The sequence below is a fragment of the Xiphophorus hellerii genome, chromosome 19, assembly GCF_003331165.1.
Source record: "Xiphophorus hellerii strain 12219 chromosome 19, Xiphophorus_hellerii-4.1, whole genome shotgun sequence".
NCBI classification, from domain to species: domain Eukaryota; kingdom Metazoa; phylum Chordata; class Actinopteri; order Cyprinodontiformes; family Poeciliidae; genus Xiphophorus; species Xiphophorus hellerii.
This window is the reverse complement of record NC_045690.1, coordinates 28,732,072-28,745,214: the sequence shown is the minus strand read 5'-3', so window position 1 is coordinate 28,745,214 and position 13,143 is coordinate 28,732,072. Positions and strand designations below refer to the sequence as shown.

Here is a 13,143-nt window from a genome sequence, read left to right as displayed (position 1 = left end):
ATAATGAACTACTTCCGGATTTTTTTTTGTTGAAAATCCTAAAGCGGATTTTACCGGTTACGTCTTGCGCGTCAAAATTGAGCCAACTTGCAGCAGAATGAGTAACAAAACAACATCGGAGTACTGAGCGCGTGCACGCGCCCCCCCCCCCACAACAACAACGGCATCGGACTCAATACTTACAACGCCCCCCCCCCCGTCCGCAGCAAAAATGCGAAGGGCTGACCGGTCCGCGTGACTAAAAAGGTTTTGGACCGCTGCCCTAAAACATGTAATTTAAACATGCTTTATTCTCAATATAGGCAGAGTTTTTGTTAAATAAATTTCTAAATATCAACAATAACTTTTCCTAGTGGTCTATCTGGGTATTGGCTATGCCTTCCTATAATCCTTTATTAATTTATAATATATTCAACCAAATCTGGAATAGGTCTGTAGTGACTACTGTATTTGTCCAAAACTCAAATTCAAAGATCAAAAATCTTTAGACTTAAAGGTGATCAAAACAAAAGGTGAATTTAACTCAAATAGTCACCTGATGCACCGTGGATTCTGGCTTACTCAGTACAAAAAGGTCAAAAAAGTCAAAATGCAGTTCTGTGTTTTATTCCGTATTCAGGCAAAAAGTCACCACTTAGCTTTCACTTGTATGCTATGTTTAATCATGCTGTATAAATCCGGTGCTTCCAATGCATCAACATTAATGTGCAGGGTGTTAGCTCAGGATTGCCGGTGGACAGTGAGCGGGGGTCTGTATCAGAAAGCAGGTTCTGGACCTGAGCTCAGGGACAAGAGTTTCTCTCTGTCCCCATCATATTGATGAACTGGGTCCAGTTCCATCACAGGATGGAGGGTGTATTCTAAGAGAAACTATGGTTTTCTACCCTTTACCCACCGTGCTCCTGTATTTTACCATATATATTCCCTCCTCCCAATATTGTAGTCAAGACCACCTAACCCGAGACCGAGGCAAGACCAAGACCAACGCCCCTCTATGACACAATAAAATCTGAAAAATTATCTAAATTGCTAATCAAATTGATCTGAAAGATTCACATTCCCATAAAAACACCTAGATATGAAATACTTAGAGCTGAAATAAATTTAACCAATATTAAAAGCAGAACAAAGAGTTTGTTCTGCTTATCTAAAAAGATAAGCCCTGCCCTGGGCATTTGCCCATATCATTCATGTCAGAAATCACCACTGTCTGCACCATTAAACATAGCAATTGAGGCAAAGCCCTGATGGTAAACAACGCTCAACTATGAACACTGACCAAAGAGCAACAAGCAAGAAGTAACCAAGCACAAGGTGCTCACCTTGACTGTTCTCACCCTCCCTCCCACTGCATGAAGCCAGGCAGTACAATGCTGTAATGTCTACCATCATGGCAGAGGTTATAGCTGCCACTTTGAACGGAAACAATCAATGAGCAATGCGCATGCTCTGCGTGCTCTTTCATTCTTGTGTTTTATTTGCTGATTAAATAAATATCAATGTATATAATTAGATAAAATAATGATAGCTACTGCAGTGTACGCAGAGCAAAGAATGGCTCTCAGTGAGGCTCCAGTCCTATCTTCTAGTAAAGAGAAGTTCAGAAGACTCGGATCATTCGTGAATGTCATGTTGCAGACTTTTAGACACAGTGTTGTCCCATATATAGAATAGAATAGAAGTACTTTATTCATCCCAGCAGGGAAATTACTTTGCAGTTACAGCATAGAGACAAGACACAATAACAACTACCACTGAGTAGTAGTTGTAGATAAAATAAAATAAAAAATAAAAATAAAATATAAAATGCTGTTAATATAAGAAACAACTTAAGAGCAGTCCTTGCAAAGATTCAAAAAATGCAGATACAGTATGTATATGTAAATATATGTACAGCAAGTGTGCCACAATGCAGTTGTGCAAAATCGGACTGATTAGTGCAGAACAATGATTTAGCTTTTATTGTACAGTGAGATGGCATGTGGCAGGAAGGATTTCCTGTACCTACGACAGCAGAGCTGGAGCAGCCTATGTGAGAAGGTGCTCCGCTGTCTGTCCACTATGTGGTGGAGAGGGTGCTGTTTATTGTCCTTAATAGACAGAACCTTCTTCAGTGTCCTCCTCTCCACCACAGTTTCCAGGGACTCCAGCCTTAGTCCCAGTACAGAGCCAGCTTTCCTGATGATTTTGTCCAGTCTATTAGAGTCGCTGGCTCTGATGCTGCTTCCCCAACACAGAGCAGCAAAGAAGATGGCACCGGCAACAACACTGTGATAAAAGATCTCCAACATCTTGCTGCACACATTGAAGGATCTCAGCTTCCTTAAAAAATACTGTAGAGTCTGCTCATCCCCTTCTTGCACACAGCGTCAGTGTTAGATGCCCAGTCCAGTCTGTTGCCGATTACAACTCCCAGGTATTTGTAATCCTCCACCTCCTCCACCACTTCCCCTTTGATCTTCAGTGGCCGTGAAGGTGTCTTCTTCCTTCTGAAGTCAATCACCATCTCTCTGGTCTTACTAATGTTGAGCCTCAGGTGATTCTGCTCAGACCACTCCACAAAGTCATCCACCAGTGTCCTGTACTCCCCCTCCCCTCCGTCCCCTATACACCCGACAACCGCTGAGTCATCAGAAAACTTCTGTAGGTGACATGACTCAGAGTTGTACTGGAAATCAGTGGTGTACAAGGTGAAGAGAAAGGGAGAAAGCACAGTTCCCTGTGGAGCTCCTACGTCACTGACCACCACATCAGACAGGACACTGCCCAGACAGACAAACTGTGGCCTGCCTGTCAAGTAGTCAGTAACCCAGCTTCTCACCCAGTAGCAGAGGCTGGATGGTGTTGAAGGCACTGGAGAAATCAAAGAATGTGATTTTCACAGTGTCTCCTCCACCATCCAGGTGCGAAAGTGCTCGTTGCAGCAGGAAGATGATGGCATCGTCAACTCCTAAGTAGGGCTGGTAGGCAAATTGCAGGGGGTCTAGAAACGTCCTCACCCTAGGCCTCAGCTGGGCCAGGACCAGTCTCTCCATGACCTTCATCACATGAGATGTGAGAGCAACTGGTCTGTAGTCCTCTGGGTCGGATGGCCTTGGCTTCTTGGGAACAGGAACCACATGTGATGTCTTCCACCGCAGCGGGACTCTCTCCAGCCTCAAGCTCAGGTTGTACATGTGTACCAGTACAGGGGACAGCTGGCCGGAGCAGGTCTTCAGGATCCGTGGTGTAATGCCATCAGGTCCTGCAGCCTTCCCCTGGTGTAATCGCTCCAACTGTCTCTTAACCTGGCCTGTAGTCACCGTTAGCTGGGGGTAGGTGTTGTTGTCTGCAGTGGAGATAGGGGAGGAGGGGATGGATGGGGGGCTGAAGGAGAGGTGGTGTGCAGGAGAATGCCGGTAGGTGGTTTGAACAACTTGGGGCAGTGTGGATGTGTGGGGGGATGGTGGTGGTAGGGGAGTAGCAGGAGGTGAGCTAAACCTGTTGAAAAACTGGTTAAACTGGTTTGCTCTATCCAGGCTCCCAGATGTCTGTGTGTCCTTCCCCTTCATCGAGTTTGGACTCAAGCTTCCTCCTGTAGTTGTCCTTGCATGTCCTCAGTGTCTCTCTGAGTTCACGCTGGACTCTCCTCTGCTCCTCCTTATCTCCAGACCTGAAAGCCATCTTCTTTTTGTTTAAAAGTGCCTTCAGGTCGCTGGTAATCCAGGGTATGTTGTTGGAGAAGCAACGCATGGTCCAGGCTGGCATGACAGTGTCCTCACTCACAGAATCTGATGTAGTCCGTGATGCAGTCAGACATGTTGTCGATGTCCTCCCCATGAGGCCCACAGAGCACATCCCCGTCTGTCGACCCAAAGCAGTCCTGCAGTGCCTCAGCTGCCTCCTGTGTCCACCTCCTCACCGTCCTGATGCGCACAAGCTGCCTACTCACTAGAGGGACATACTTGGGAGTCATCCTTACCAAGATGTGGTCTGACCTGCCAAGGGGGGGCAGGGCTGTGGCGCTGTATGCATCTTTGGCATTAGCATACAGGAGATTCAGCATTTTGTTTTCCGTGGTGGGACAGTCAACATACTGCTGGAAGTTGTGTAGAGTTTTGTCCAATGAGGCATGGTTAAAGTCACCTGTGATGACCATGAAGGCGTCCGTGTGTTGAGTCTGGAGTTTGGCTGCGGTAGAGCTGATGACGTCACAGGCCACCGCTGCATCAGCTAATGGGGGAATGTAAACAGCGATCAAAATGGCGGACGTAAACTCCCTCGGTAAATAATACGGCCGCATTCCCACAGCCAGAAGTTCAATGTCCAGGCTACAAATCTGTTCCTTCACGTTAACATTACCGGGATTACACCACCTCTCACTCACATAAAGTGCAATCCCGCCGCCCTTCTTCTTCCGACTCTTGGAAAAGTCCCTGTCCCACCGCACCAAGGAAAATCCAGGGACCTCCACGCTGTAGTCCGGAATAAGCGAGTGCAGCCAGGTTTCCGTGAAGCAGAAGATACTGCACTTCCTGTACTCCTTCTGGGTCCTAACCAGCGCTGTGAATTCGTCCGTCTTATTCCCCAGAGACCTCACGTTCCCCACAGTAATCGCCGGTACCGCTGGTTTGTGTCGTCTCCTCTTCTCCCTCCGTTTAACTCCAGACCTGCAGCCCCGTCGTCTCCTCCGTAACTCCTCTGGGACCACAGGCCTGTCTCCGGGCAGCAGCAGGCTTACACAGCGCAATCAGCTGTTCACGCGAGTAAACAATGTCGCTACTCCGTTCGGCGAGGTTCTCCATAACAAAGAGTAGAAAAAGTAGCAGAAGAACGCGGAGAACAGCGACAGAACCACATCCAGCCATTGTGGAAAGCTTAACTGATGATCTATGGGTTCTTTAAGCACGGATCCTTAATCGGTTACAGCAAATATACACAGATTAACACACACAACTGGAGCTGCGTCTGCAAGCAGCCAGCTGCGCCGGCGCCAAAAGCGACACGTTAGTCAACACCTCCGCACAATAATTCAGCGCAGTGAGTGACTTTTTTTCATCACAAATGCTTATGTGTCTCTGTACGGCTAGCTTTGCTAACATCACGTCAACGGAGCTTACCATTCTATGAGCTTCTTTTCTAAGTGACGAAAAAAGTTAGACGTAGTCCCCACCGTCTGTGAAAGCGAAGCACTGCTGAATTAGCTGTCGCCATCGGATTTCTTATGATTTATGCAGCGCAATTCTATTACTGATGATTAGACAGACATCTTCTGCCACTCAAAGAAAACCACTGCACATGTCTTGGAGCTCCGCGTGTGAGTGAAAGGTGGTGTGTGTATATATACTGTATATACAGTATATACTGTATATATACAGTACAGACCAAAAGTTTGGACACAACTGTGTGTCCAAACTTTTGGTCTGTACTCAGTTCAGACCAAAGGTTTGGACACACCTTCTCATTGAATTCAATGAGAAAGTGTGTCCAAATTTTTGGTCTGTATTGAGTACAGACCAAAAGTTTGGACACACAGTTGTGTCCAAACTTTTGGTCTGTACTGTATATATATAGATTGATTTAACCATTGACATTAAACTGCTGCCTATTGTTGCTAATAATAGGTAGCAACATAAAAAACTGTTAAACATTACATACAAGAAACAAATGAATGTAAACAAGCTTTAACACATACAAATACATATATTTCACTCAATTAGAATGTAATTTTGTTTCTATTGTAAGTTTTATACAAAGCATATTGTGATATTGTTACCGCCACCCATCTCAATATATATCATGATCTAAATTTTATTCCATAGCGCACATACCTCTTATTAAATCTTTAGATGCTCCCACTAGCTCAAGTTATAGCAGAAAATAAGATTAGCTATGTAGATGATACAGAGCTCTGCATTACAATGGCACCATGTGACTCAGAACCCATTAAAGCACTCAACAGATGCTTAGAACAGATAAATGTGTGGATGTGCCAAAACTTTCTTCAGCTGAACAGAAACAATAACTGAAGTTATTATCTTTGGACCTAAAGGGATCTAGAGTCAGCACACAGCTTCAGTTATTACAGCTAGAAACTAGTGATCAGGCATGAAATCTGGGAGCAGTGATGGACTCTGACCTGAACCTTCAGAGCCACATGAAGACAGTTACAAAGTCGGCCTTCTATCACCTAAAGAACATTTCCAGGGTTAAATGACTAATGTCTCAGCCAGATCTAGTGAAACTCATCCATGTGTTTATCTTTAGTCGCATTGATTACTGCAACAGCGTCTTCACAGGTCTGAGGGGCATCTTGTCCACTGTTCTGTGTTTGTATAGAGGAAATCTAATTAATGAAAAAGGAAGGAAAATGTGTAGGTTTGATAACCCTATCGTTGCACAACATGGACTCACTGTACAAATGCACCATAAATGTTTCCATCATGGTCTTATGTTAAAAGCAAGGTGCATATAGAGTCTTAAGGAATTGGATCAGGGGGTTTTCACCAAGAGAGAACAAATGGGCAGATTTCTTATAGAGCTGAGCTGTGTAGATTTAATGATTATCTCATTCAATAATCATTGAATGATCAACAAATCAAACAGCTGCAGCTGATCCAGAACGCTGCTGCTCGCGTTCTCACTGAAAATAGGACAATAGAGAAGTTCTAAAATCCTTCCACTGGCTCCCTGTCTCAGACAATAGACTATAAAATACTGTTGCTAGTTTATAAATCACTGAACAACTTAGCACCACAATACATTAAAGATCTGCTGCTGTTGTATCAACCTTCCAGACCCGTCAGGTCATCTGGTTCTGGTCTGCTCTGCATCCTCAGAACCAAAACCAAACATGGAGAAAAAGCATTCAGCTTCTAAGAACCACAAATCTGGAACAAACTTCTAGAATATTACAAAACTGCTGAAACACTTAAATCTAGACTAAAAACCACCTTTTTGGAGTTGCTTTTGAAACATAATCAATTAAGAATTTAAAAATGGCACTTGATTAAATGTAACATTTCAATTAATTCTATGTTGCATGACTTTGTGTTTTTATGATGTAAAGCATTTTGAAATGCTTTGTTGCTGAATTGTGCCATACGAATAAATTTTGATTGATTTGATTGATCCCTCTTAGGGACTAAAAGATGGATTTTGCATAAGTCTCCTTTAAAACTCGACTTTTTGGCTGCAGCAGTAAAATTTGAGATTATTTTATCACTTACACATTGCTCTGAAATAAAAATGGATTACACTGTACATCTCACGGTATATGGTCATGAAATAGTGGTGAATGCTGCTGACCTAAATTGCCTGTCCATGGTTCTCGGTAATTATTATCATAATTTTTGTCTGCCAATTCATAAATTGAGATCCCATTACAGGAGAGGCAGCCAGAATTTGGTGACTCTGAAAGAATAATACACAGCTCATCAAAGCAGTGGGGTGAATCATGAAATGTATAATTTTCATTAATGTTTCTCACCTTAGTGTGTTCAGTGCCACACTAACTTTCTTTAGCAAAATCACACAGAAAACAGCATGGTTTCATGCTCTTTTTCTGATATATATTGTGAAACAGAACAACTGGAATTCACTTTCTAAATATATAACAAAAGCTCAGATGTTGCATCCTAATCCCTTTCCCAAAGCTTCCTTTTTTCCTTTTTCTTCAACTGGGCTCCATTGGAAAACTCAGTGGAACAGACAGAAACACAGAGCTCTGTGAAAAGCCTAGTTTGTTTCAGTGACTCAGCAGGCATGTCAGTGCGGTAAGCTAAATGAACATAACAGATACTGAATATTGCATAATGCACCTCCTCTTGCTCCAAAGTACCCCATATAGAACTATAGATAATATTGGAGAGAAGGCACAGGAAAACGAGTTGGAGGTATAAACTGTTGTAACCTCTAATTTCCAACCCACTTCTGCAGAACGTCAAAAAAAGATTTCCACACACTTTTTTCCACTTACTCTATATGATGTTTGTGATTTAGTCTTACATGATGACCTTTCCCCAGAGGTCATCTGTGACGTACACAGGCCTCCACGTCACAGGAGAGTAGAGCTTATTGTGCTGCTGGCAGCTGGGATGCTGCTGACAGATGGACACTCAGTGACAGCAGCACAAGCATTTATTTAACTATAACTGTCAGCAAGTGGGGATTGCAGTGGTCTTCCATACATGTTCTTTGCTATTTCCAACATACTATACTGTAAACAAAACCTTAAAAACATTTAATTTGTACCGATTTTCTTATTTACATTTAAATAATACACATTGTAAGAATGAATTGCAGTAATAGATGGGAATTCTAAAAACAGATGTTGACAAACAGTAACAGTTGTTCGCAATGTACATACCTTGAAATTTTATTTTAAGTAAAAAATGACATATAATTACTGTTTTTTTAACCTTCTTTATTGCTAATAAAATTGTGGAGAGAAAAGGTCTTTTGTGTTAAAATGTCTTGTACGTAGCCCAGATCTCTGTGAGGGTGGGCACATGTACTGTATGTCCTACACCTAAATGCTATTGGCCAGTTTACTTTTGTTTCTTTGGCATATTGGTGCTCTTTCTGTAAGCCAAATGTTGAGAAGCTAGCTAAAAATAAATAAGTGAACTTTGATTCTCCTTTTAGTTAGTTCTAAGAGAGGTGGAGGGAACCCCACCTTATTGTGTGCACAGTTCTGGTGGATCAGGTGCAGTGTGTGTACTCTTCGATAATATCCTGCAGGTGCCCGTGTTGACAAAATTTCCTTTGTTGATAGTGGTTTAGGAAATATATGTTTCCTTCACACAAACATGGCACCCACAAGGAAACCGGCATGATGGCATCTACACAGCCCAGCTGGTGAGGACCTACACATTCTCTTCCATCCATTTTCTTACACCAACCCCTCCTGACCCCACGCTGGTGCCTATCTCCAACGAGACATTTCGGGAGAGAGCCGGGGTACAACACAGAGACAGACAGGACAAACAGCCATGCACACACACTCACACCTACGGAGAATTTAGAGAGACCAATTAACCTCACAGTGTTTTTGGACTGTGGGAGGAAGCCGGAGAACCTGGAGAGAACCCACCATGCACACGGAGAACATGCAAACTCCATGCAGAAAGTACAAAAGCAGGTGGGGTTTTAGCCTTGATTTAAAGAAACTCAATGTTTTGGTTTTTGCACAATTTTCCAGAAGTTTGTTCCAGATTTGTGGTGAATAGAAGTTGAATGCTGCTTCCCCACGTTTGGTTCTTATTCTGGGGATGCAGAGCAGACCAGAACCAGAAGACCTGAGGGGTCTGGAAGGTTGATACAACAGCAGCAGATCTGTAATGTATTGTGGTGCTAAGTTGTTCAGTGATTTATAAACTAGCAACAGTATTTTATAGTCTATTGTCTGAGACAGGGAGCCAGTGGAAGGTCTTTAGAACTGGGTGATGTGCTCTATCTTTAAAGTTTTAGTCAGAAAGCCAGCAGCAGTGTTCTGCATCAGCTGCAGCTGGAGGATTTATTTTAGGCAGATCTATAAAGATACTGTTGCAGTAATTAAAAAGACAAACACATGGATGAGTTTCTCTAGATCTTGCTGGGACATTGGTCCTGTAATCCTGGAATCCAGATACGATGTAGAGCAATACCAGTTTAAACTTTGAAACTTTACAAAAAGACTGTGCTCTGCAACATTAGAACATGGGTAGAACTGCAACTATGTTAATCAAAATTCCTCTTCAGAGTTTCTGTCAGGTTCTAGTGGTGCAGCTCTGTGCTGCCTTCAGGAGAATGGGACATATCATCCATAAAATTTCACCCACATGGCATTTATTGTGTAAACCAGTGCTTTCAGTGGATAAACAAAAGTTCCAGATTCTTTTAATGCCATACAAATATGAGACAGAAACATGGATTATATCTTTATATAATCCATGTCACATGAAATAAGTCTAGATTTTGCTATAATTGTTTTTTTCTTGGGATTTGGTTTTTTATAAATCAATAGACCTGTCTATTGATTTATAAATTAATAGTTTTACTGGACAGAAATGACAAGGAACAAAGCTGGTTTTTAATCAAGTCCTAATGAGTCAAACTGAAAGTGACATGGAGTCACTTAACACCATCATGACATTAACACTGACATGAAAAATAACACTGAAGGAAGAAATAAATATATAAAATAAAATCTAATTAAAAACATAAATAAGTGATAAGTTCCTCACTGTTATGGTCTGTAAAATATAATTCTTCTCAGTACTAGATATGGTCCCAACAAACCCATAGCACAATATTATTTTACCTTTTATCTGAAAACAGTGTCCGTTTGTTCTTGCCATACAGTTCCCTGTATGAATTATTGCTCAAAAGGTCTTGCCATACAAGTTTATTCCTCTGTATTTGCTTTAGTTTCGTAGTTTATTCTTGCCTTTTGTTCTTTGTGTATTTTCATTTAGTTTCCTTTGATTAGTATTATCTTCTCTTGATTTGTTATGTCCTCTTTAGTTTCTCTCCTGTCATTAGCTTTATTTTATTGCTTTTTTACGCTCACCATCTTGACTCATCATGCCATTCGCCTGGCACGCCGCCTTATCATCATGTGTTTCACCTGATCTTCCAATCATAAGCTCTTGACTTTTCACTGTTCAGTGTCAATCAGCGTCGGATTCTCTGTTTTCATATACTATACTAATATACTAATTCTCATCTAGATCGTTGCTCCATTTTATGTCCTGGTTTTCCTGTTTCTGAACTTTGCTCAACTTGCGTGTCTTTTTTTTTTTTTTACCTCCTAAAACAGTTTGGCTTTCGTATGAAATTTTTAACCTGAAAAAAATCGTACTACAGCACAAATTTTAACATAGAAAAATATTTCATTACACAAAAACATCAAAAGAGGATTCCCTTTATCTGCTCTTCAATTTAGATATTGAACCACTCGCAACTTCAATACCAAAAAATCCTTGAAATAATTCTATTCCTCCAATAAAGAACATAAATTACATTTATGCAGATTATGTAATTTTATTTCTCTTGTACCTCAATGTTTTTATTCCAGCTTTTTTGGATGCCATTAAAATATTTAATTGTAAAAAAATGTTAATAAAAACAAATCAGCTTGCTGTTACTCTCTGAGAAATAAAAGAGAAACCCACCAAAGGTAATACACTACTGTATATTGGCAAAAGTATTTGCTCGCCCATCCAAATGATCAGAATCAGGTGTTCCAATCACTTCCATGGCCACAGGTGTATAAAATGAAGCACACAGACATGCAGACTGTTTTTACAAATATTTGTGAAAGAATGGGTCGCTCTCAAGAGCTCAGTGAATTCCAGTGTGGAACTGTGATAGGAAGCCACCTGTGCAACAAATCCAGTCGTGAAATTTCCTCGATCCTAAATATTCCACAGTCAACTGTCAGCTGTATTATAAGAAAATGGAAATGTTTGGGAACGACAGCAGCTCAGCCACCAAGTGGTAGGCCACATAAACTGACAGAGTGGGGTCAGCGGATGCTGAAGCGCATGATGGAAAGAAGTTGACAACTTTATGCAAAGTCAATCACTACTGACCTCCAAACTCAAGCTCAAGACCAGTGTGCAGAGAGCTTCATGGAATGGGTTTCCATGGTGGAACGGCTGCATCTAAGCCATACATCACCAAGTGCAATGCAAAGCGTCGGATGCAGTGGTGTAAAGCCGCTGCCACTGGACTCTATAGCAGTGGAGGTGCTTGCTCTGGAGTGACGATTTACGCTTCTCCATCTGGCAATCTGATGGACGAGTCTGGGTTTGGTGGTTGCCAGGAGAACGGTACTTCTCTGACTGCATTGTGCCAAGTGTAAAGTTTGGTGCAGGGGGGATTATGGTGTGGGATTGTTTTTCAGGAGATGGGAGATTACCCGAGGCTGCACAGTGGCGCAGTTGGCAGCACTGGGTTCAATTCCCAGCATGGAGTCCCTAACCCTAACCCTACCCCATGGAGTTTGCATGTTCTCCCTGGGCACGCGTGGGTTCTCTCCATGTTCTCTGGCTTCTTCACACAGTCCATAAACATGACTGTTAGGTTAATTGGTCTGTATGAATTCTCCTTAGGTGTGAGTGTGTGTGTGCATGATTGTTTGTCCCGTCAGTCTTTATGTTGCCCTGCGATGGTCTGGCAACCTGTCCAGCCTCCCGCCCGTTGACAGCTGGAGATAGGCACCAGGACCCCTGCTGACCCCAATGGGATAAGGATGTAAATAAATGGATGGAATTAATGGATTGGCTTGGCCCCTTAGTTCCAGTGAAAGGAATTCTAAATGTTTCAGCAAACCAAGATATTTTGGATAATTCCATGTTCCCAACTTTGTGGGAACAGTTTGGAGCTGGCCCCTTCCTCTTCCAACATGTCCGTGCACTAGTGCACAAAGTGCACCTCAACCCGATGGGAATGATTTAGAGCAGTGACTGACAGTCAGGCCTTCACGTCCAACATCAGTGTGTGGCCTCACAAATGTGCTTCTGGAAGATTGGTCAAACATCCCCATAAACACACTCCTAAACCTTGTGGACAGCCTTCCCAGAAGAATTGAAGCTGTTCTAGCTGCAAAGGGTGGACCAACGTCATATTGAACCCTATGGATCAGGAATGGGATGTTACTTAAGCTCATATGTGAGTCAAGGAAGGGGAGCGAATACTTTTGGCAATGTTGTGTATTTCAGTTTAATGAAGTTGAAAAAATGAATTACAAATTACAGTACATCTAATAAAGCATTGCCAGGTTAATGGATGAAATTACAGAGTGGATTCATAGGTGGATGTACCTGCTGTTGTGACTTATGAGCAGAATCAATGCCATTAAATTGACAGTACTCCCTCTCACACCACCTGATGACTTGTTTTTATTTTCTAAACGAGGAGGCTACTTTTAGAATTTATATGGAGAAATAAAGGGACTAGAATTCAACTATCTTTGTTACACTTCCCATATCGTAAGGGGCGGTAAAACCGCCCAATAATACTTAGTTATGATGTACCGCCCAAACATAACTAAGTATTATTGGGTGGTACAACCGAAATCCATACAACATAATTTTGTAAAGAATGGCATTCCAATATGGAAAGAAATTGAATCAGAAGGTCTAGTATTACCCATGACATACTTTGTAGAGGAATATG

The 13,143-nt window shown here is 42.1% G+C and overlaps 1 protein-coding gene across 5 annotated transcripts in view; it reads right to left on the bottom strand.

Annotated features, from left to right (window-relative positions):
• LOC116708569 (MAM domain-containing glycosylphosphatidylinositol anchor protein 2-like) overlaps positions 1 to 13,143 on the bottom strand; it is a 239,582-nt gene that overhangs the window by 225,317 nt on the left and 1,122 nt on the right. The gene's annotated exons all lie outside the window — the stretch shown is intronic.